The following is a 26,781-nucleotide window of genomic DNA, read 5'->3' on the forward strand; positions in this document are numbered from 1 at the left end:
ATATATATATTATATATATATATATATATATATATATACACAAAAATAAATAACAAATCAGTGGTATATGTCTGTTTGCACAAATTTAGGAAACTGTTTATGTGCCATCTATTTAAATCTGCTGCAGGTTAGCATAGAAGGGCTGTTAACCAGATCAGACAGACTATTTTATGAGAAAGATGTGAAATGGTCCCCATTTTAGTGAGCAAGAATGTGTGAATACATGATAAGGATTTGGTTTATAATAAAGATGCTGTTCCAGGGTATCACTGCTGCCCGACATACAAACTGTCAGTTCCAAGAACAGTGTTAAAAGGAGAAAACTGAGAGTGTCATACAGAGGAAATGTTGTATATTTGCTTTATAATCACAGTAGAGTAATAAGAGGCAAAAACAAAATTCCCCAGCAGCACTGTCTAATGTTTCCTGCACATTCTATTAAATAACATCAGCTCTGAACTCCCACAGCGCTGGCTCCGTCTCCAAGTATCTGAGCAGCCTCTCCCCTGAGTGACAGAAAGAAATAACAGTCTGGGCAGAGAAATGCGTTGGGCAAATCAGGAGCCAGTCGCAATGACCAATGGGGATCCGCAGGAGCCAGAGACAGCGAAGCTTTAACTCACACCGTGGGTGGAAGAGAGTTACTCAGAGACTGGGAGGAGGGAGAAAAAAGATAATTGAGTAGAAAAGCACAGAGATCAAAACTGCATCTTGGGAAACCCGAAGGGATATCTCCAAAGAGAGGTGCCTGTTCTACAGCAGAGAGAGAGAATTCACTCTCCATATATGTCAATGTGCAGCAGCCAGGGAGTGTGCACACAGTGTTCCTCATGTTGCACTGCTGCATGCTTCTACATTAAAGCAGGAGGAGAACGGTGCTATTTGCAGTGCAGCGTGGGATTCCCTTATGCAGGGATCTATAGGGGTTTGTGAGATCAGCAAAACGCTTTTTAAGCCCCCTAGGTACTGTTTTCCTGTCTCCCACCATGCACGGCAGAAAAGAACCAGGTACCAGGGAACTTTCTCTTATGCGGATGGAATAACAAAATCCAGCAGTTTGGGTACAGAAAGGATTTGATCCTTGGATATACCACATCCACTTTCACACCAAGTAAGTTTTAGCAAGTTCATCTATTTTGCCTCTTTATGTGAATGATTTTTAGAAAAATGCCGTCTTTGAGTGCAGCCAGGTGCACATGCACAATGTGCTTCATTTGGGTATAGTGAATAGTATATTTGGTGTTGAAATATTTGGGGTTTTGGAGCAGCGAGAGAGAATGGGTTTTAGTATCATACTGGAGAAAAGCTGACATCTGCAGGATGCACTAACAGCAAAACAGAAGAGAAACCAAATGTATCCCCAATGGCTCACAGAATAGCTTATCCATGGGCGCTCTATGATGCTGATATATTAGCAATACATCAGTGTGCACAAGAAATCAATGAAACTGTGTATACACGTCTAATAAGATGCAATAGAAATGAGTCCAAAAGAAAGTGCAATACAGCATGAAATAGTCATTGTGACACTATTGGGTAACATAAGGCAAATACTGTTTATATATCAATTAATGACGGGGCAATATTGAAATGAATTAGAGAAAGGCTGCTTATCTAACCATTAGGAAACTGACGTCAACAGGGAACATTAAGATAAGTATAATAAATGGAAGAAAAATAAAAGAGCAGTGGCACAGTTGTAAAGACCTGCTATAATGGGAGTATTGAATAACAGATAGGAAGTTCTTACCTTCGACACATCTTTTGTGGCTGTTGGCAGGGAACAGACAGTTACATTTAATTGGTCAATAGCAGTAACAGGAGTTAATTCTAAAATTGATTTTTTTTAAACAGAAGCTTTACAAGGGGAAACCCTCAGTTCTGCCCGTCTGTATTTATACGTTTTTCTTTACGAAAGGGAAACCTAGCCAACATCAGCAATGAGGCAGGTTCATTTTATGAGGCTGTAATCGTTCATGAGGGTTTCTGTGACTTGATTCCATTATATTACTGAATTCTGTTACAGAACTCTGATCTCTACAGAAGATGGGGGCTGAGTGAAGTACTGTGTATTGCCCTTTATTAAAAACACCCAGCACACAGGCACTTATAATTGGATCTTGTGAAAAGGATTGGATTTATTAGTATGTAGAATTGTATTTTTCTGAAACAAATGGTGATGGTTTAAAGGTAAGGTAACAAATTCTTTAGCAGACATGGAATCATTTAGGGTACACCACTAAGCAAAATAAGAGCTCTGATTTACCTGAACTGCACCCCAAGCTGTTGCAAGTTGTATAGTAGACTAGAAGACATTGCCTATTGGAATGGCTGCAATCTTTCACATTTTTATTTATTCTGCATTTGAGCATTAGGGTATTAACAGGAATTGCTGATATTGGAGGGTTGTGCTGTTACGCTGAGTCCAAAAAGGCACTGGATCTCCTTCTTTTATCTCTGATCTTTCCAGTTTACATTTACCTTCTGCAGCTGAGTCATCTAAGCATAAATAATACCCAGGGCAGCTGTATGATTATGCTCCTTGATGGCAGTCGTGCTGACAGGTGTACAGAAATAAATGAAGAAGAAAGCAGAGAGCATCTTATTGTATAGGGGATGCCCAGAGGCACATACAGTAGAAAGAGCTCTAGTGTTTGAGGATTCCCTACTAATGCTGTGATATCCTTCACTCAGTTTTGTTGTGGTGTTGTTCTCAGTTTAACCATACATGGGGAGGTGATGCATTATACTCACATGTGGAAAAGTATTCGGTGTGACTGCTATAGTCGTGTGATAGGCTCTCACAGTCTTATCTAATTAGCAAGTATATATGTTCACTTTACACCAGTTGCCATGCTTCACACAAACATATTATTTGTTGACTTTGGATGTATAAGAAGATGTTGCATCTCTTAAAGGAGAAGGAAAGGCTAAAATTAAGTAAGCTTTATCTGAAAGGTCTATATAAATAAACCAGTAAACCCTCAAAGTAATGCTGCTTTGAGTCCTCTGTCAAAAGAAACACAGCATTTCTTTCCTTCTATTGTGTACACATGGGCTTCTGTATCAGACTTCCTGTTTTCAGCAAAAACCTCCAGGGCAGGGCTTGAGCATGCTCAGTTTGCTCCTCTCCTCCTCAGTCCTCCCATCCCTGTTGTAATCTGAGCTCAGAGCTGTAAGTGAGCAGGGAGAGACTCAGGCAGGAAGTGATGTCACACCAAGATTATATGGAAGCTTCTATCCTAAACAAACAGAGAGAGTGTCTAGAGCTGTTTACTCAGGTATGGTAAAGCATTCTGCAGAATAAATATAGCGTTCTAGCTTGCAGTATTGTGGCTAATCTGTTGGCAATAAACTGTCTTGGAGCTTTCCTTCTCCTTTAAGGTCAAAGGTGACTTTAGGGCTGATGTAAGACTATAGGTGCTAAATTGCATATGTGCAGTTGCCAATAGCAACTGTTCACTGTTTTCATTTTACAACTTGGGGGCAGATTAACTAATGGGGGAAGTGGCTAACGCTTGCGACTTTTTGCCAGCATTGCCACCTGCAGGGACATCGCCAATTCACTAACAGGCGCCAATTCACTAGCAAATGGGTCCATCACTAGCGTTTATTCGCACTCTATCGACATGCAACTTTTTGCTCTGGCGAACGATTGTTACTCCGTAGTGTGGATTTTACTGAACGTTACCTCTTTCACCTGAGTTGACTTTGCCCCCCCAGACAAGGCGCAGTGCTAAAAAGAATCTAGATCTTCCTCAATCTTATGTCACTTACATCATATCCTGTGTGCCGAAAATGCATTAAAGTTCCAAAAATGCTGGCGACTTTCCTTTTTTTAAGCGGGATTGCCTGCAAAAGCCTTACTTACTATATTGGGTAACTGGTTTTCTCCACACATTTTATAACATATGATTTAACAGCGGGCTCATGTGTAGGGCATTATATTAACTATCTTGTCTTTATTAAGGTCCCCTGGACAGGTGTAATGATAACCGGTAACTTCAACCATTTCAACATTTATAATAAAAACGTCCATTCATCTTTAAATTCCCTCCCTATGCAAATTGACCTAAGCACAAGATCACTAGGGATCTTTGCTATGAAATGCTCGCACAGCCGAAGTAACTCAAGCGAAAAGTTGCCAGCGTTCGATGCCCGGGACGAAACTTTGCATTTTAGTGAATTAGCGTATTCGTAGCGCATGGGTGCAAAGCTCACGCTGGCGAAAATTTGCTGATTGATTGCTATGGGAAATATCAGCCTCTTTGTGTCTTTTTATTTCAATTTTCTAGAAACCACAGTGAGCACAAAACCCCCTCCATTGATGCAGAATAAAAAGGGTATTTTGACAATCAGAACTATATTAAGCCTTATGCGTTATGTTCCAAAGAATCATAGGATATTAATTAAAGCCCAAGTGCCCTTGTTTTGGAATTTAACTTTTTGAGATGTATTTTCTTTAAACCAAAATGTTTCTTACATTGGTCCAGTTTGTGCCAGCCTACTACTTGTGAAGTCAAACTTTCTTCAACTTCCCTCAAGCTGCAGGTCTGGGGCATGTGCATCTTGACCCCACATACTTTATACAGTGGTGAGTCCTCTCCAATAATATAGTTCATAATTTGGAACTCTAAAGTTATGTTTAATGCAGTTCTCCTCTTTAGATGAGTACTATTTGTTTTTTTGTAAATTCTTTATCAATCATTTAAATCTTTATCAGATTTTTTGGCTGTTAATATTTAATGAGTATTTTGGATTGAAAGATACTTTTTAAATATGACTGTATTATCCATCTAATGTATCCTTTGTACCCCCAGCTCCATAGACTGTAAGCTGTCAAAGACAAGGCTGCCTGACCTCCATTGTTGGTTCGTAATTTCATTGTGTAAAATTGGTTTGTGTCTTTGTTAGTATTCTTGCTCAGTCACGGATGCAGCACCAAAAAATACATAGACACTTCATAAATAAACAAAAATGATAATAATACTTTTTGGCTTCCAGGTCACTGTCAAAATGTTCCCGTTTACAGAGGATGAGCCCCATAGGCTAATTTGAATAGTCTTTGCCCAATTCTAATAGAGGAATTGGTTGCAGTACACCTCTGGTTATTCTCCCTAACACCAATGTTTATTGGGTATACCCCTGATAATACTTGCCTACAGTGATGCCCTTTTGGGTCCCTGGTATTGCACACTTTGGAGTAAGGACCAGAGTAAACAAAGTACAGACAAGAGTCAGGCAAAAACGACAAGAAGTAATTGTGGTCAGAAATAAGCAAAAGTCAAAAACAGATTATAGACATTATAGAATTGAGCAGGATCTGGAAAACAGAATCTAACTTGGGGAGTAAACACCGCAAGCAGGGACATTCCTGGAATTAAAGCTGCCTGATGCCACTTCTGCAATGCCAATGGGGGTCCAGGGGGGCTTCATCATTAGCACAGAGAGTGAATTTTAGGTCTCTGCACTAGAAAAGATTTGCCTAATTTGCATCTGATTAAATGAACACAACTATAAATGCATTTTGTCTCAAATTGCAATCATTGCCTGGCAGGGATGTAGCGAACTGCCGATTTGGTGTTCGCGAACACCGGCAAAAAATGCGAACGTTCGCGGACAGTTCGCGAACTTCGAACACCCGCTAAAATCGTTCGATTCGAACGATCGAAGGATTTTAATCATTCGATCGAAGGATTTTCATTCGAATTGAACGATCGAAGCCATTCGATCGAATGCTTTTCATTCAATCGAATGCTTACAATCGTTCGAACGAATGGAAATCGTTCGATTTTTAGCGGTCGAAGGAATTCGAATGGTCGAACGATCGAACGCGAACTCAAAATGCGAACGTTCCCAAACGTTCGCGAACATTCGGCGGACGCGAACGGTCGAAGTTCGCGCGAACTAGTTTGCAGCAGAACAGTTCGCTACATCCCTATTGCCTGGCATCATTTTCAGTGTTCTGATTTTTTAGGTGCAAGGTGATGCTGGGGGCAAAGGGAACCCTGGAGCCACCACCTGTTCAGGCCAGCTAGATTTAGAATAGGGGGCAGGGGGGAATGAGTGGTGCAGAGCACAAATATATGGAAGTGCACGCAGCTTATTTTGACACAAGTATCTTTAATGAAAGGGGTTTACACGCAACTGGCTATGGGGAAATTTGTGGAACGACAACTGCACATGCAGTTCGAAATGGTTGCCGTACAAAAACAGAAGCTTTTGGAGCAGTTAAGAAGCTTTTGGAGTGTTAAAACAACTGAGTAGAAATGCACAGATAATATTTGTTGTGTTCCCTTGCCATCCTGAGTAGAATTATCAGACTGATTTAGCAGACCCTTATGGCAGGCATGGCACACAGCAGTGGCTGGTTGAAGATGCCTTCAACAATTAACGGCACCAGCAGTTAAGGCTTTTCAAAAGCAGCTGTAGTTAATTAAGAACTTACTTGGATGGATACATCTTAACAACCTCAGAAAATGAATGTAACATGTTTGTAAATAACGGGGGGGGGGAGGCGGAAGTAGCACAGCATTTTACAAAGCCATTCAATCACGTGTGCCATTTAAATAAGTAGCTTATAAGGATGAGTTAAAGGCCATCTTAATTGCTTAATGATAATACCTCCTATTAGTAAAACAAGTTTGCATTCAAATTTAAAATATCCATCACAGAAACAATAGATTGAAATAGTGTATAAAGTGCTTTGGTGTGTAAGTAGAACAACCTAGCAAAAAGCCTAGCAGCCAGCAAAATGAGTCTGTTGTAGAGTACATATTCATATGTAAGCATTCTATAGTGACCAATCAGAGAAATTTAATTATCAGTCCCTGCAACAGTGAAGCTTACAGTCTAAGGGGCAAATTCACTAAGATTCGAAGTTGCGCCAGGCACAACTTCGCCGCACTTCGCCGCACTTCGCCAGGCGTAGTTTCGCCAGCGCTCCGCAAATTCACTAAAATCCGAAGTTGCACTCAGGGGTAGCGTAAGGTTGCGAAGTTGCGCTAGCGTTGATTTGCTATGTAAAGCGAAGTTACGCTAGCGAAGGCTAATTTGCATACGGCGCCAAATTCAAATTTCAATGGAGGAATACGTATCAGCACTACAAATGCCTAGAAAACCTTCAAATCATCAAATAAAAATTTCATTTTGCCCTACACATGTGCCCACTGTATAGGTAAGTTGCCATGAGTCAGGAAATGTAGGGGGGAAGGAGGGGAGCCCCAAAAAAAATTTTCGTTCTTTTTCAGCCTAACTCCCATAATGTAGAAAACACGCCAGCGTTTTTTGGGACTTAGAAAAAATTTTGACTTTTTTCGAAACAATCCCTATCTACTCTATTGCGCTTCGCCAGGTCTGAGGTGGCGACGGAACTCTAGCGTAAAAGGTAGCGTTCAGTACACTGCGCAAGTTAGTGAATTTGCGTAGTTACGTCGCTAGCAAAAATTCGCCAGGCGTAAGGGTGCAAAGCAACACTAGCGAAACTACGCCAGCGTTCGTTAGTGAATTTGCACAGTAACGAAAATGCCAAACGCTAGCGAATTAACGCTAGCGTTCGGCGCTTCGGCGCTTAGTGAATTTGCCCCTTTAAGTTCCTTATCACATCCATAAACATACACTGGGGTCAGTTTAATCAAGAACTGCCTATAGCTTTTGCAGTAAGGGAGGAAACTGGAGTACCCTGGAGAAACCAGTGCAGGTACTGGAAGAACATACAAAAGCCTCATAGATAGTGCCCTGGAGAAAATGTAACCAAGTACTCCAGTGCTGCAAGTGCCACCTTCCCAAACTTCCCCATACAACTACATATACTGTATCTTATGTCTAATTATTCCCATCCCTATAGACTGTAAGCACTTGTTGGCAGGACCCTCATTACCTACTGTTAGTGATGGGCGAATTTATTCTCCAGTCACGAATTTGCCCGTTTCGCCACCGTTGAATACATTTGCAAATTTGCAGCAAAAATTCACTACGGTTCCGACACCAGCACCCATTTAGATGCCGCCGAATTGTCGTCTGCGTCCAAATCGCTGTTTCGCTAATTTTTCGGCAGTGTGTGCTTTCGAATAATTTGTATGACCAGCTTTTCTTCAGATTTGATTATGCTTGAGCTACTTATACAAAACCTGCCAAGTTCCTGGAACATACCTATATATGGCCAGATTTACAGAAACAGTAAAACAGGGCTACATTATTTTTGGGAAGGATATTAGTGGAATGAGACATTTGAGCACTGACATATGGTTGGATAGAGATAGTAGTATTGTCACCCAAGCCGATACTACATGTCCTGGGGGCCCTGCAGCCCCTTCCCCACCAGCTCACAACCTCAACCCGTACCTACAAAATCCTCTCCCTGCGATCACCGACTTATTACTTTGCTTAATTCTCCTCCTGTTCTCTGGAACTGAGTCCCTGTCTAGTGCGCCTTAAGCACGTACCTAATGTGCCTACTCCTGCCTACTACTACTAGCATCCCTGACATTGGTAAATGCTACTTTCTAGCTGGTCGCTATTGGTTACTAGAACTATAAAGGTAACACTGCAATATTACTAATTTCTGAGATTGTATGTTTGTTATTATCTTGGTGTTGCCATATTGGTTGTAATTAGGGATGCACCGAATCCACTATTTTGGATTCGGCCGAACCCCCGAATCCTTTGTTAAAGATTTGGCCGAATACCGAACCGTATCCTAACCCTAATTTGCATATGCATTGTGGCCACAGACAAGCCACTGGCTGTGACCATTCTGATATCCCAACTATACTCGAAAGTACATTTTAAAAGAATGCCTTTAATGGTGCATCAACATTTTGCATTTACCTTTCTGTTTTTCATGGGTTTGTAATTAATAGAACAAAGTATAATAGTATTTCTGTTAAATACAGTAGTTTTTCCTCCTTCTTTCTTTCTTTCTTTCTTTCTTTCTTTCTTTCTTTCTTTCTTTCTTTCTTTCTTTCTTTTTTATCTTTGCAGAGGAAAATACTTTTTTGTCCATAATCCTTCTTATCCACTTTCAGCCAAATTAATGTAATGAGGAGCTAGTATCACTGATAATATGGACAAAGTTAAACCAATCCTAAATAGCCTTGTTTGGTCCTATGTAAGCTCTCTTCCACCTTTTACAGAGTGAGAAAATATAACTATGCCCGGCATGTGAAATTCCATGTACTAGGCACAATTAATAAAAGAAAGCATTTGAGGTCTGAGTGCCTTTTAACCATCTCCGACATAATCTCATGCCAAACCATAAAAGTGCAAATTCAAACAGATTACGTTGTATCTGTTCCCTGTTGGCCTTTTCCCCATTTTTCTAAGAGCTGTTTAGCAATTGTGTAGCTTTTTAAAGGGTTACTGCCCCAAAATTTCCCTTTTTTATATGAGTTGAAATTTTTTTTAACTAAATGAGATATAGATGAAGCACACTGTATCACTAGTGATGGGTGAATTTATTCTCCAGGCGCGAATTCAGGACGAATGTGAGCGATTCACCGCAAAATGTCAACGAAAATTTGCTGGTGAAAATTCGCCAGCGTCAAAAAAATTGGTGCTGGTGTCGAAAAAAATGGACGCCGGCATAAAAAATGGACACCGGCGTCAAAACTGCGCAGTCGAAAAAACTGCGCAGTTTCGCAAATTTTTCAGCGTTTTGCGAATTTCGCAGGAAATTCACTAATTTTTTCGGCGAAACTGCGCAAATTCGCCCATCACTATGTACAGATGCAGCCACTTTGGTTTGTCTGTTTGACACAGAATAACTAAACACAGATATCCCATTTATCTCATTTAACACAGAAAACTGTGTCACAACAACCCATCTAATTAAAGCATTCACCATTGTGAACAATGGAGCTTTGGTATGCTAATGAAAAGGTTAAATGCATTAAATGAGTTAAGATGACTTAAGATAACACAGTTTCTTCAATTACCCCTGAGTCATGACGCATTTAACTCACAAATCCAAGTGGCTTCATCTGTATCACTAATATCATCATCTTTTATGTGTAACAGGCTATGGTGTGTTATGTGAACAGCGTGATATCAAAACAGAATTGTGCCCATTAAGACCTATCCATTAAAACCCATCCACAAACTTGCACTCGCTGGTGCTCACTATCTGAGGCAAGGTCATGGTGCTCAAATCAGGAGGCATTTCAAGGGAAGGAATGCATTGTGCCAAATTCTGACAGTGTTGCATTGAGAATGAGGCCCAGCTCTTTGCACTCTATTCTAGTTCATAAATCTGTGTCTTAGGGATCAACCTTTAAAAATGAGGTCTGATAAGTGTTGAAATCTGGTGTCTGGGGCCACCTGGCTGCCACTTCAGATGCCACCCACCTCAGACACTAACACCTCATCTCTTTGAACCTGTACACCAGCCTGTACCTCTTGCTCATGCTTGATAAACTGTACATCTATAAAGTCAGACCTACCATGTATTCTCCCCAAAGGGATTCCAGAAAAAATGTGCATATGGCTATGGTAAACAGAATGAACATGAGACAATAAAATGGCTTGTTGATGAAGCTACTGTATGTCAGCCTGAGGTTTCTAACTGTGCACAGAAATCGCCGAAGAGAGAAAACATTACTTGCGGATAGGAACTGGCTGATGTATCACAGACAAGCATTTAAAGATAACCTTACATTATAAATATCAAGTACGGCACAACTCAGGTGTTCAGGCAATGATAGTCTCTTGTAAAATATACATATACTGTACAGTTATGGATCTACAGTAGAATGCTAAAGATCAGAATTACTGTATCTCTGTAAACTGGAGCAAGATGCCTTAAAGGTGCAGTGTACCCCTTGGTTGAACGTGATTGCAATAAATAGGGGTTATACTTTTTACCTATTGTTTTCATTTTAAAATTAAAACGTATTTCTTGAGCTGAACTGAGCAGGGCAAATAGGGGAACTGAAGCTACTCCATGTTCTGTTCTGTGTGGTGGATAATTAGTTTGCCAATGGACAGATAATCCACCAGCATTATGGAATCCTGCTAACGAAACAGATGCAACAAAGGTGGATGGGTTGTATACTGGGAAGTTAGCTTAGGAAGTAACAGAAACAATAGATTTTTTCATGATTAAAAAACAAATGGTGAACACAAGCCATATTCATTGCACTTATGTTGAACAGGATTTATAATGCCCCTTTAAAGGCTTAATCATTAAGTGGTGTCAGTTTGTTATGCACCCCCAAGAGAAAGCTTTTTCTTGTCCCAGACAACAGGACTGTTGTGCCTTCAATATGAATGTATGTAGCTTATTTATCATCAAGTCCAAGGTGCTATCTAATGATTACAGATACTAATTAAATTGTTCAAAAATGGGGAACAGTTTTTAAAGTAAGACACTGTGGATATTTTCTGGATCACAAATTTTCTGATAAAGGATTCCATAGTGCCATACTTTTCTTTCAAAACTATTTACATGGTAGTAGATAAAACTTGGAAAGGTATCTAAGAACATTTTCCTGTTTCCTACCTCAGGTTTCCTACATATCTAATTATATAAAGAAAAATCTTTGTATACTGAGTTAATAATGAATAAGATGGTAAAATATTTAATACTGAAGTGATTTGCATAATAGGCCCAGAGAAGAGTCAAAGAGCAAATAAAAAGAAAACATTATCGGCAATGGTTACAGATGATTTAACTCAGATATTATGTGGAATGGTAGCAATACCACTGAACAAATTACAAACTAAATGACAGGCCGGTCTTTTGCAAATACAGCAGCATTTTCCTGTTGCCATCTCTTATTTATGATATTTCAGAGGAAATCTGTTGCTTGTCAGAGCACCTTTGGATACATTGTACAAAAAAAAGTTTGCACTGAAAAGCACTGCTTGGTGTGAGTGCACATAGTGCAAGAATGTAGAACAGCTGCAAAAAACGCAGAATTAACTAAAGCAGAAGAAAGTGGGGTTGGCTTAATGCAAAGTTTTATCTATGTCCCAAATGTAGGAACAAAAGGAACCATCTCCTACCTCCTTTTTTTTTCACACATACCTGACTCAGGATATGATTTATAAAGCTTTAATAAAAATTTATGTAAACAAAGCTCCAGGGCCTGATGGCATACACCCCTGGGTTCTAAGAGAGCTTAGTTCAGTTTTAGACCAGCCCCTATTTCTAATTTTCTCAGATTTGATTTCATCTGGTATGGTGCCTATGGATTGGAGAAAAGCTGATGTCATAATGGCATAATGAGCAGCGATCAGCATGGCTTTATGAAAGATAGGTCATGTCAGACAAATTTGATTGCTTTTTATGATGAGGAAAGTAAGATGCCGGACAGTGGGGGGAAGTATTTGTGATTTATTTGGATTTTTCCAAAGCATTTGATACTGTGCCCCACAAACGACTGCTTTCTAAACTAAGGTCTGTTGGGCTTAATGAAGTCGTTTGCACATGGATAGAAAACTGGCTACAGGATCGGGTACAGAGGGTGGTTGTTAATGGTACATTCTCTGCTTGGAGTAAGGTTTTTAGTGGGGATCCTCAGGGCTTGGTATTGGGCCCACTTTTATTTAACTTGTTCATTAATGATTTAGGGGAGGGTGTTGTAAGTAATGTATCAGTGTTTGCAGATGACACAAAACTATTCAGCCCAATTAATTCCATCCAGGATGTGGCATCCTTGCAACATGATCTTGACTAACTGGCAATCTGGGCAGCTAAGTGGCAAATGAGATTCAATGTTGATAAATGTAAAGTCATGCACCTGGGATGTAAAAATATCCACTTATACCCTTAACGGGACTGCACTAGGCAAATCCATTATGGAAAAGGACCTTGGACCCTACAGTTTTGGTCTCCATCACTCAAACAGGACATTACTGTATTAGAGAGGGTACAGAGAAGGGCAACTAAGCTGGTAAAAGGTATGGAAAATCTTGGCTATGAGGAAAGACTGGCCAAATAGGGTATGTTCACTCTGGAGAAGAGGTGCCTAAGGAGTGATATGATGACTATGTATAAATATATAAGGGGATCATATAATAATCTCTCTAATGCTTTATTTATTATTATTATTATTATTATTATTAAAAAAAATTTATATAGCGTTAGCATTTATTTACCAGTAGGTCTTTCCAGCTGACACAAGGTCACCCATTCTGATTACATGAAAAGAGGTTCTGCCTAACGATTCGGAAGTTTTTTTATACAGTGAGAGCTGTGAAGATGTGGAATTCTCTCCCTAAATCAGTTGTACAGGCTGATACATTAGATAGCTTTAAGAAGGGGTTGGATGGTTTTTAGCAAGTGAGGGAATACAGGGTTATGGAAGATAGCTCATAGTACAAGTTGATCCAGGGACTAGTCCGATTGTCATTTTGGAATCAGGAAGCATTTTTTCCCCCTCTGAGGCAAATTGTAGAGGTTTCAGATGGTTTTTTTTGCCTTCCTCTGGATCAACTAGCAGTTAGGCAGGTTAAAAAAAGTTAAAAGGTTGAACTTGATGGACATGTGTCTTTTTCAACCTAACTTACTATGTACTATGCTACTATGTTACCTGTTATGGCTTAGGAATTTTGTTTAGAAATGTGGTTTCCTGTAACAGGTCATAGTTCATTGGCTTCCAGTGTGTGACTTTTCCTGACCATCTCTCCTCCAGTTCCTGACCTCTATTCTTGTGCCTTTCTGCCCCAGTCCTAGCCTTTTTCCATCAATAAAAAACTGTGGCTCTTTGTGTGTTTGAAAAGAAAAAGTAATTTTAAGCTCTGTACAGGTACCAGTTTAAATTGGGTCTTCCTTTTCTATATTTGTTCCATAAGAGCTACATTAATGACATTTTATCATATTATCATATAAAGGAAAGTGAAAGTGTCAGAGATTTTATCAACCACAATGGTAATGGGCAGCAAAAAATATTTTTTAGAGAAAAAAGTAAAGAGTAATTGGGCCTGGGCATAAACAGAACAGCACAGATATTATTCCTATGAAGCAATGTAGGGGGTTCTTCACAGTCAGGACAGTGAGGTTGTGGAATGCACTGCCGGGTGATGTTGTGATGCTGATTCAGTTAATGCCTTTAAGAATGGCTTAGATGATTTCTTGGACAGACATAATATCAAAGGCTATTGTGATACTAAACTCTATAGTTAGTATAGGTATGGGTATATATAATTTATGTGAAAGTAGGGAGGGGTGTGTGTATGGATGCTGGGTTTTCATTTGAGGGGTTGGACTTGATGGACTTTTCAACCCAATTTAAATATGTAACTATGTCACTATGTTGCAAAGTTCTTTTCAAAATTATACTGAATTGTGACATGATCAACCCCTGTAAGGAAAATAACTTACCCTGGTGGTCTAGCGGGCCTGCGGGGACGCCCGCCGCGCTCTCAGCGGGGACGCCGACTTTCCTCTTGATGCGCCGTTCTGTTAAGGGCGCGCGCGCCGCGCCTCTGTTCCTTTTAAAGGCGCAGGCGCGCTGGCGCGTGACGTCAGCGCGCAATGACGCAAGGCCTTATGGGTATTTAAAGGGCCTTTACACAATATTCTTTGCCCGTGATAGGACTTGTTTCCTGGTGCTTCTGAGCCTTAGTGCATCTGTTCCTGTGTATTATTGATCTCCTGTTGTGACCTTGCCTGTTTGACCATCCTGATATCTGTAATCCGACCTAGCCTGTATCTTGACTACTCCTTCTGCCTGATCCTACTCTGATTGATTACCTGGTTTGACCTTGCCTGTTTGACCATCCTGATATCTGTAATCCGACCCAGCCTGTATCTTGACTACTCCTTCTGCCTGATCCTACTCTGATTGATTACCCGGTTTGACCCTTGCCTGCCTGACAATTCTTGTTATCTGCCTGCCTCGACCCAGCCTGTCTGACGATTCTCCCGCTTGCTCCATTTGTACTGTGACCTTCGGCCTAAAGACTCTGCTAACAGCCGTGCCCCTTCGCCAGCCAGAACATCTCGCCTTGCACCCCTCGTTAAGTCCAGGTGGCACCCAAGTAAGCTGAGGGCTCCTCCCGAAGCCCAACGGTGGTCACACTACTGGTGAAGCCGAGCCGAGACCAGGGTGCTTGGCATTTGTTCTGGTATCGGGTGCCGGCTGTGACAACCCCATTGAAAACTCCAGTGATGCCAAAAGGCCCTTGTAAAATTAGAAATTATAAAGGGTTATATCGTTTGATGGACATTTGTTTAGCATTTATATCAGTAATGTTCACCCTGTGGCTCTCCATTTGCTGTTGAACAAATACAGACACACTTTTATTGTTTTAATGCAATATTTCCTTTAAGGTCAGATTTAATTTCCTTATAGCATAACGGAAAAAGAAATCAAAGCCAAGTGCTCTGCTGATACAAGTTTTTCTCCCATGCTGTCACAACAATGATTAGAAAGATCTGATGTCTCATCTTCTATTATCTTTTTGTATTCTTCTGCCTTAAATGTGATATACCTTTTAGATTGTATATACATGCAGATTAAAGATTATTGTGTTCTCTAATATCTATTTGTGCTAACACATCACATTTATATTATGCTGTTTACATATATTATTCACATTTTAGATTAATTTTTTTTAATTTATTTTCATAATAATTTTTTTTGGTAAAAGCTTAAGAACATACTTTTTTGAGGAGGTTTCATAGAGGAGAAAATCAAGGGTTCTCTTGGATCAAACAGAGGTTTTCTAATGTCCATGAAGAGCAACCTTTTGCTTATACAGGTATGGGATCTGTTATCCAGAAACCCGTTATCCGGAGAGCTCTGAAAAGTCATCTCCTACAGACCCTATTATATCCAGCTAATCCATATTTTTAAAAATGATTCCCTTTTTCTTTGTATAAAAAAAACAGTGTATTGTACTTGATCCAAACTGTGATATCATTAATTCGTATTGGAAGTGAAATCAGCCTATTGGGTTTATTTAATGTTTACATGATTTTCTAGTAGACTTAAGGTATGAAGATCCAAATTACAGAAAGATCCATTATCCAGAAAGCCTCAGGTCCCGGACATTCTGGATAACAGGTCCCGTACCTGTACAAAACTCATTTAGCCTCATTTTGCTGCAAAGTTGTAGTACATTCCAAAATCAAATATTACTTTTTCATTCATCTCCCTTTTACACTGTTACATATTACTTACAGCTATATATTTGAGTTGTGTATCCTAATGATCTACAGTATGTTGAAGCACCTTTTCTTGTCTGTCCTTTTTTTCCTTTGGGTATGTTATTCTACTCAACCAGGTATTTCTGGTCTCCTGAGTTCATATCTGGCTTGGGCACTGTCTGCAAGGAGTTTTTATGTTCTTCCTGTGTCTCTTTGGAATTCCTCTGGTTCTCGGGTTTCCTCCCAATAAATGAAGGATAATAGGCTCCTGATAAAAAAAGATTGACCATAGTGTGTGTGAATGTGATGGCAACCTCAGATTGTAAGACCAAGGAACCGATGTGAATGATGTGTAATCTCTTTATAATGATGCATAAATGTTAGCGCTATATACTATAAATAGTTAATAAATACTTAATTTCAGTTATAACCAAGACATTTGGTTGCCCATGGTTCAGACCATTAAAAAAATCATCACACCATTACCCATTGAATTAAATGCTGTGGCAAGTTGTACTGTGGTTGGTGTATTATGGCGCTTCATGCGAGATGTCTAAACATCTTACTGCACCTGTATACCTCTAGTGAGAAGAGATGATATGAATACAGTATCATGTTAGATGAGTGCCATTTTTTAACTCAGCATGTTGTAACACTACAAACATTATATCACAATTCCCCTTGTGATGTGTTATCCTAGTATCCCCTTTACATTTAAACATATTAAAACATTTTATGTTTTAAAACTATATCTAATCTACAGCATGACCATCTGCTGTTCACTGGTCTTCCTGCTCATCTACCTTCAAGTAAAGTCTTGTTGTACATTTGAACGTCAAAGGATAACGTAAACCAAGTAGATAAAATAAAACATAATACTGCTTATACAAACAACAGAACTTTAATGATATGAAAAATAGACAATGCTATGCAAAAGGCAGTTAAGTTGGGTGCATGGGGCCCTGTACTACTATTTTGGAAAGGGCCTTCTCTGCTAGTAAAAAATTTTTGTATTTCTGATTTGAGCATTGGCCATGGTTACAAGTGGTTTCTGGATGCCACCACTGTCATAGCATTGTAGAGTTGTAAATTAGAGTTGTACATTAAGTTCTATAGAATTTGAGGGTCTAATTTTGTACTTTTTCATTAATATAGACTTTGACTTATAACCATTATTCTTCTTTCCTGAAAGAATTTTAAATCTTTTGGTAGCATATGAAACTATATTCTCTACAGTGTGTTTTTAACTATATAAACATATTGTTAACTATGAGATATTTTCATCTTTGCCTTTTGATTATCCTATACTTTATAAAATCACTCAGCAAAATTAAAAAAAGGGATGCATAGCCCATTCCCTGGAGGTGCCATTCACCCTAGACAGAATCATAGGACTATTGGCAGCAGCTGCCTTCACAGCAGAAATGACTGCCTCTTGATAAACTCTTCACCCACACATACATAAAGCTGGTACTGGTAACACAAGATCATCATTTCAGATTTTTCATCTTGTGACCTCAGGGGTAAGAGAAATAAAATGCTGGTTCTATCTTCTTGATTTCCCCTCTTTTTGCTCTATTGCTTTAATGATTGTGCAGGAAGTTGGTTCTACTAGCAAGTCGGAGGTCTATTGCTCATCTGTTAACGGGAGCACTAAAGGTCATATTTATAAAATTGTGAGGTACTTTTTGTCGCAGCCCAATGCATATAAAAATGTATGAATTTATAAATCAAAGAAGCAAATGCAAAGCTCCTTTATGAATATGCTAGTTAAACAGACTCTGAACTGCACAGGAGGAAATTGGCACAAGTGTGCATAGAACATTAGAACATTAGTAAATAGGCATATACTCACAGAACCAATGGTCAATATAAATCCCCTCAGGGTAATAGAGCGAATACACAGCGTAGACAGAGGTATCCCAACTTTCAGCCTTTTTCATAAGTGGAGCTCCATGGGTATCTCTCTAAATCCTAGCTCTGACACATAGGGAGAAATTTACTTACCTCCGCAAATCCGCGAGCGTTGCCTTAGCCACAGTTTGCAGATCTTCGCCAGGCGTAGATTCGTCAGGGCTGTGGAAATTCACGAAGATCCAAGGTTGCGTCCAGAGAGCTGAAAGGTAGCAAAGTTGCGCTAGCGTAAATTCGTTAGGCAAATCGAAGTAGCGCTAGCGAAGGCTAATTTGCATACGCCGGCAAATTTTAAATTGAATGGACGTATATGCTGCAGCGCATACATAACACTACATAAGCCCAGGGAAAGTGAGTAAAAGTATATAGAGCTGTTCTAATGCCCTACACATGTGCCCACAGTATAGTTTAAGGTGCCATATGTTATCAAATGTAGGGGGGAAGGTGGGCACCCTAAAAAATATTTTCGATCTTTTTCAGCCTATCCCTCCAGCATTTTTTTTTTTGGACTTGAATTGAATTTTCAACTTTTTTGGGACTTAGAAAAATTTGCATTTTTTTTTTTTACAAACTCCTTTCTACTCTGTTGAACTTTGCCCGGTCTGACCTAGCGAAGTAAACTCTGGCGAAGGAGTTAACGTTAAAAAAAAAAAAACGATCTTAGTAAATTAGCGTAATTTCGCCCCTTTGCCAGAGTGCAACTTCGCCAGGCGTTAAGGTGCGAAGTTGGGCTACTCTTTCTAATTAACTGGCGAATTTTCGCCCAGGGCCAATATTAGTAAATTGGCAAAGTGACAAAATTACGTCACGCTGGCAAATTTTTGCCAGCGTTAGCCACTTCCTTGTTTAGTAAATTTGCCCCTTAGTCCCTACTCCTGGGCTAGTAGTACCCGGATTACTAGTCCCACTCAGCACTCCTTGGTGGAGCCTCTACTATCCCTCTGATAGAAAGTGGGTAATATAACCTTACTAGACTTGAACTTGTCTAGGTTCCACTCCTCCCTTCTTGCCTGCTCAGGTAAGGGGACTAACAAAATGGACCCTTTGTGCTCAGCTCATATACTACTACACACTGCCATTGAGAGGCTAAACCTGAGAACTCTAGTGGTCATGCTAAAAAAAGGAGCCTTGCTCCTATATAACTAAAGGCCCTTTTGTGCCAAACTATAGGTGATTGCACTATAAATGGGGGAATACATTTATCAGTCTCCTACAATCCTAACGGAAGTTGATCACAGCTTTATTTATAGGCCATGATCAGTACATTGCTGTTTTTGTTCCCTCATCATAAAATACAGTTATATTTTTTGCTAATTGTGTATTGGGACTGGTGTATATGTATGTATGTATATATATATATATATATATATATATATATATATATATATATATATGTGTGTGTGTGTGTGTATATCTATATCTATATCTATATATATATATATATATATATATATATATATATATATATATATATATATATATATATATATTTCAACAAATATAAATAGCAGGTTTATTGTCTCCAACCTTTCAGTTCTACATTTGAACCTTCATCAGGGAAGGTTCAAATGTAGAATTGAAACACTGGAGACAATAAACCTGCTTTTTTGTGATTATATCCCTTGGAGTGCTGTCATTTGTTGAAATGCATACTGTTTAAGTTTGTGTTGGCACCTAGACATTAATTTGATTTTTGGTTGTGCGCTCCACCGATTGATATATATATATATATAGTATCCAACCAGATCGCAACACCTTGATAAAATGTAGCATTTATTGTTGCTATTAAAACATTCAAATGTGCACTTCCATTTTCAGCATAATGTCAACTTATCTGTACAAAGTCCAGCATTTTTAAGTCCAGCGATATCGCCACATATTCAAGCACCCACGCGACGTTTCGGGAAATCCTCCTTCCCTTTCTCAAGCGTTTACAGCTTGCAGTGGCGTCTAGGACTCCATTGTTGCGTCCAATGCTTCTCTATGCGAGTCGGAAGTAGCGTATCCGGTCACTGTGATGACGCGTCTTCATATTGGAGACGGATCTGCACGGAAGCGGACACACCTCCACCCATTGGTTGCTATATAGATTCCTTAGCATACGAAATATTTGAAAAACATTTATAAATATACATTTCCTATTATATGGAACTTGTTACATCCAATTTGGACAAATATACAAAGCCAGCATTTCAATTTGCAATTGGTCATGGACCTGTCACAGAAATAAATGTAAGTCAAAATCGTGATTTAATCCCTGTGGGATCAGGGTCCCCAATCTATCTATCCACTTCACTTCTGCTCTTTTTAATATAAGGGTTCGATCTCCACCTCTTTTGGGTGGTGGAATATGTTTATCGATTCCCTGTATTTATAGTTGATCTATGTTGGGAAAACCTATCTCTCACTTTTTGTGTGGTTTCCCCAACATAGATCAGGTTGCATGGACACACTAACATGTACACCACATAATTGGTGTCACATGTATTGTATCCCTTAATTTAGAATTTTTTATTTGTATCTGGATGCTCAAATTCTGAACCTGTGAGGACAAATCGACATTGTGCACAACCTTTACATCTATACATGCCCTCTTTTGGGGCCCCAAAACATCATTCTATTCGGAGGCTTACGGATGTCTGCATTAACTAACCTATTGCCAATAGTGGTTCCTCTTCGATATGACATCATAGGATTTTGTTGAAATTCTGGAATAGTGGGATATGCTTCCCTGAGTAAATGCCAATGTTTATCCAATATATTTTTGAAATTTGGACTTGCTGCACTGTATTGAGACACATAAACTAATCTGTTCCTGTTACCCCTACCCCCTACCCCCTGCAACCCAGGAGGGAAGCACGCAACAAGTAGTATATAATTTATCGTCTGTGGAATTGACGTCAGCACAAACAGCAGTTCTATCCTGTGGACTGAACTATTGTCCTAAATCTAAACTTGACTCTTTTCAGTTACAGGTTGATTTATATAGATTTTTTCGTTTATTGAGACTTAAAACACATTTTGCACAAAGAATTATACCTAATGTTGCTGACGAAGTCATAGACTTAGGCCACTGGTAAACTAGGATTGAGAAATAAAAGTAAATTTGTTCCTCCTACCTCCTATCCTGTAGTTGAAACATATATACAAAGAGTCAAAACAGATGTTGAAACATTCATGAAGACACCCAAACATTTGGGGGGTTATAATATGAGTAGATCAGAAATTGATACATTATTACAATTATCTTCCATGTCACACATAACAATTAAGCCATCCGATAAGGGTGGGGCAATTGTTGTCTTGGACACGGACAAATATATATCAGAGATCAATAGACAATTGTCGGACTCTTCGGTATACGTTCAACTACAGGGTGATCCTACCAACTCATTTAAAAAGGAAATGGATAAACTTCTACACAATGCTTATGTATCGGGGGTCATTACTGAGAATTCCAAAACATATATGACTATAGAGTATCCAATAATCCCTCTAATATATGTTTTACCCAAGATACATAAGGATCCTATTAACCCGCCAGGTAGACCAATCGTGGCGGGTATAGGCTCCTTAACTAGCAATGTGGCAGAAACATTGGACAAGATTCTGGGTCCCCTTATATAAAATACAAAGTCGTTGGTGAAGGATACCAACGACTTTCTAAAAAAATTATCAGAAATACCAAAGCTAGAGGGAGGTATTTGGCTGGCCACATTTGATGTGGCCAGCCTATATACATCTATTCCCCATGTGGATGGGTTAAGAGCAGCTCAGATCATCTTAAGACAATCAGGTCTATATGGTGACGGTGAGATAGAATTCTTTATGGAGATGTTAGGCTTCATACTACACAGAAACTATTTTCAATTTCAGGACAAGTATTACTTGCAAACGCGGGGGACGGCGATGGGATCCAGAGTCGCCCCGTCATATGCCAACTCATTCATGAGCTGGTTTGAGGAGGAGCACGTCTATAAGAATGTACTCTTCATTAGGCATTGTACAGCCTGGTGGAGGTACATCGATGACGTGTTCCTTCTATGGCGGGGTGACCTGGATTCCTTGGCCGCCTTCCGTGAGGCAATTAATGGAGCTCACAATGATATCAAATTTACGATGACAGCCGATCTCCAGTCAGTGACCTTTCTGGATGTGTTGGTTACACACACAGACAGGTTTCGATACTCAAATCTATACTAAACCGACAGATCGCAACCAGTTATTAGCTTATGATAGCTTCCACCCTCCATCGGTTAGAAAATCAATTCCCACTAGCCAGTTTACTAGAGTTAGTAGGATAACAAATAATCCAATAGTATTGGAACAGGATTTGGAAAACATGAGTAAAAAACTTAGAGATAGGGGATATCCAGATATGTTGATCCAAAAAAATAAAAAGCAAGCGAAAGATGGATGTTTAAACAAACGTCCTAGGCATTCAGATGATAGGGGTAACAGGAACAGATTAGTTTATGTGTCTCAATACAGTGCAGCAAGTCCAAATTTCAAAAATATATTGGATAAACATTGGCATTTACTCAGGGAAGCATATCCCACTATTCCAGAATTTCAACAAAATCCTATGATGTCATATCGAAGAGGAACCACTATTGGCAATAGGTTAGTTAATGCAGACATCCGTAAGCCTCCGAATAGAATGATGTTTTGGGGCCCCAAAAGAGGGCATGTATAGATGTAAAGGTTGTGCACAATGTCGATTTGTCCTCACAGGTTCAGAATTTGAGCATCCAGATACAAATAAAAAATTCAAAATTAAGGGATACAATACATGTGACACCAATTATGTGGTGTACATGTTAGTGTGTCCATGCAACCTGATCTATGTTGGGGAAACCACACAAAAAGTGAGAGATAGGTTTTCCCAACATAGATCAACTATAAATACAGGGAATCGATCACTGCCTGTATCAAGACATTGTTTAGATCATGGTCATTCATCTGATGATTTAAAATACAGGGTTATCCAACATATTCCACCACCCAAAAGAGGTGGAGATCGAACCCTTATATTAAAAAGAGCAGAAGTGAAGTGGATAGATAGATTGGGGACCCTGATCCCACAGGGATTAAATCGCGATTTTGACTTACATTTATTTCTGTGACAGGTCCATGACCAATTGCAAATTGAAATGCTGGCTTTGTATATTTGTCCAAATAGGATGTAACAAGTTCCATATAATAGGAAATGTATATTTATAAATGTTTTTCAAATATTTCGTAGCTAAGGAATCTATATAGCAACCAATGGGTGGAGGTGTGTCCGCTTACGTGCAGATCCGTCTCCAATATGAAGACGCGTCATCACAGTGACCAGATACGCTACTTCAGACTCGCATAGAGAAGCATTGGACGCAACAATGGAGTCCTAGACACCACTGCACACTGTAAACGCTTGAGAAAGGGAAGGAGGATTTCCCGAAACGTCGCGTGGGTGTTTGAATATGTGGCGATATCGCTGGACTTAAAAATGCTGGACTTTGTACAGATAAATTGACATTATGCTGAAAATGGAAGTGCACATTTGAATGTTTTAATAGCAACAATAAATGCTGCGTTTTATCAAGGTGTTGCGATCTGGTTGGATACTATATATTTGTTGAAAGCGGAATTACTCACGCTATATGGATCAGCACCCAACATACATTGTAATCGAATTTAATTGATTGGTGCATCATAATTGTTGCTTCAATATATATATATATATATATATATATATATATATATATATATATATATATATATAGCCAATAAGGCTGTCAGTGAGCCGACAGGGATGTATCGGGTGCTCAGTAGGAGAACACACTCTTCAGGGCCTTGGCTGCGATTGTGAAATGTTGACAGTGACATCCAAAGTTGGTCCGACCACTGTCTAAGGGGCGACAGTTTGGCGCTCACCTCTCTGTTTGCTACGATCCCAGCGGATAAGGTAACAGCTTGTAGTTGCTTCCAACTCTGACAATGGGGCGGGCTTCTGACACTCAGCACATTGTACACTAACATGTCTCATTGAACGTTTATGCCGACGCCTACACTTGCGCTAAAGCATCACTTCCACTTCCAGCACATCCCTATTGTGTTGGGCTAAACATATGGGCAGCAACACTAAAATTTTTCTTATTGACCAATATATTTTCACTGGGTGTATGTATATATGTGTAATGATGACGTCACACCCCATTTTTGGCACCACTGCGGGGTTCCGAAGGGGTTCATAGGGGTTGGGGTTTCACTTCCTGATGACGGCTCGAGTCTAGTAGCCAAAACATTGAAATAAAGTCAAGCACACTTTCTTCACTAAAGTCCTAGGAGTGCGGTTTCATTTTGTTTTAATATATATTTATATAGTGAATAAAGTACCCCCTCTTGTAAAATATAAGGATATAAAAAGTTACCGAGGAGTTTCATGACCATATAAAAACACGAGGCCGAAGGTCATGGAACTTTATTATAATACACAAATTTCAGTGAGTCATGTGACAGAAATGACATCACTTCTCACCGTTAATAACTGATGACATCAGAACTCAACATTTATAAGGATATAATTTACAAGATATTCATAGCTTTTGTGTATTATATATTTATAATTTCTCTTTTTTTCATTCTTTTAATATATAGTATACACACATTATGGAGTTTAATTATACTTGATTGTGGCACTGGGGTGAAATGAATTCACTAGCTTCAGCTAGAATCCACACATAAAGGAGTGGTTTAAGGGTTTCTAACATCTCACAACATAGTAATATAATATGTGGGTCACTAATTAATTAATTGTTTAAATGACAGGTAATCCAAGGATCTATGGGGCACGCACACGGCAATATATGTAAATATTTTTTACACATATGGGAATATCTTGGCAGGGGTAGCGATATAGTGGTGTGACATAACGGTGTGCGAGGTTTGCCATGTCCTTAAGGAGGAGGTTCTAGTTTAAATTGTTTGATATGCACGCAGCGTGTGGACTGAATAGTGAGGTGTTTCTAAAGCTGGCCAGAGACGCAAAGACCGATCGTACGAATCAATGTACGATCAGACTTTCCAATCTCCCGACCTGCTACTAACCATTCAGATCAAAGTCTTACCATTCCGTCCAAATAAAGTAGTTATAGAACAGATCAAGCCGATGTTCTGCCCCTGACAGCAATCGTACGATAGATAAAGCTAGTGACAGTCTCCCACTGAAAATCGTATGATCGGCAATAAACGCAGAGATATTACCCGCAGCCGACAGAAATTTTCTAGCCTGTCCGATCGACCAAACGACCGATCTCCGCCGGACGAACAATGTCGGGACTTTCCACACACGTTCCAAAAATCGTACAAATCCTCGATTCGTACGATGAGATCTTTGCGTCTATGGGCAGCTTAAGGGGTGAGGAGGATTAACTACCGGGTCTGAGGTTATACTGATTATATATATATTGAACACATTTAAGAAAGGCAAACACTTTACAGGGGGCTTTTAAATTGAGAGATCTAAGAGAGAATGAAGTCCACGCGTTTATAATTACATCTTTAGATTTGGCAACATTAGTAGCCCAAGTAATTTCAAAAAATGATACATAACTAGTTTTTATGAAAAGAGAAGTGGATATGGTAACTATGTGTTTTGTTTTGAAACATGTTTTTAATCGGGGAGTTTGAGGTTAAATGAATCACCGGGCCATGATGATATACAAGTGATTTAAATATATGCATGGGGAGTTCTTTTGTAATACATAGTTACCTAATTATGTTAATTACTAGTGAGCATCATCATCTCAATTTCCTGCCAGTGTATGTATATAATGCATCCATGTTTGTGATTAATACACTTTGAGAAAGGCCTCGGATGAGGCTGAAATGTTAGGCTGTAAGCTCTGCAGTAAAAACATTTTTATTTATAGTAGTAAGACCTGTGAGTGCTGATCTTCTTGGATTTCTTGTGGATAAAATTATGGATACTGCACCCAGGCATATGAACTTTATATTCGAGAGTGCCGGCTTTCCTTGGTATTATATATATATATATATATATATATATATATATATATATATATATATATATATATATATATATATATATATATATATATATATATATATATATATATATATATATATATATATATATATACACACATACAGTATATAAATATATAAATCTGCATGAACCCGATGTGATAGAATATCTGGGCTGAGGGTTAAATAACGAGAATATCTGACATTCTGTATATGGCCAGCTGTAGGGCAAGATAGGTCTCTTTTAATGGATGTTGTTATTTCTGATGTATCGTATCGGCATTGCACCACTGATTTATATTTACCTTCCTGCACATACAGTAATTCTGGTACAGGGCTTACTGATGTTCTTAATTGATAAGAAACTTTCTAGTGAAGCAGGAGCATTATCATTAATCCTGATTTAGAAAGGAAACTTTCTGTTGGAGCAGCTATTCCATCTATAGACATTTGTTGTTTTCTATGCTGATAATCAAATTAAGTACAGTAGAGAAGCTGAGTTTGCATCACACATTCATCTAACAGCAACAGTGACACTGAGTGTATTGCAATCCAGATAAAGCCAAATTAAATGTGCTTTGGATCAGAAGTTTATTGTCTTAATTGAATTCTCTTTGAAGCATTAGAAATCAAAATTGAGCATTTCATAATATGATGTATATATGACTTGCAAATAAAGCAATATTAACGATGATGTGCATGCTGTACATTCTCTGTTACACATTGTTTTAGTATTAAGAGGG

The 26,781-nt window shown here is 39.0% G+C and overlaps 1 protein-coding gene across 1 annotated transcript in view; it reads left to right on the forward strand.

Annotated features, from left to right (window-relative positions):
- The first annotated feature begins 665 nt into the window (after positions 1 to 665).
- The window catches only part of LOC108709012 (short transient receptor potential channel 4), a 111,287-nt gene continuing 85,171 nt past the window's right edge, over positions 666 to 26,781 (forward strand). Inside the window, exon 1 of the mRNA XM_041584490.1 lies at positions 666 to 1,111. The gene's annotated coding sequence lies outside the window, so the exon portion shown is untranslated. The remainder of the gene's footprint in view (positions 1,112 to 26,781) is intronic.

This window comes from Xenopus laevis, chromosome 2S (assembly GCF_017654675.1).
Source record: "Xenopus laevis strain J_2021 chromosome 2S, Xenopus_laevis_v10.1, whole genome shotgun sequence".
Taxonomy (NCBI): domain Eukaryota; kingdom Metazoa; phylum Chordata; class Amphibia; order Anura; family Pipidae; genus Xenopus; species Xenopus laevis.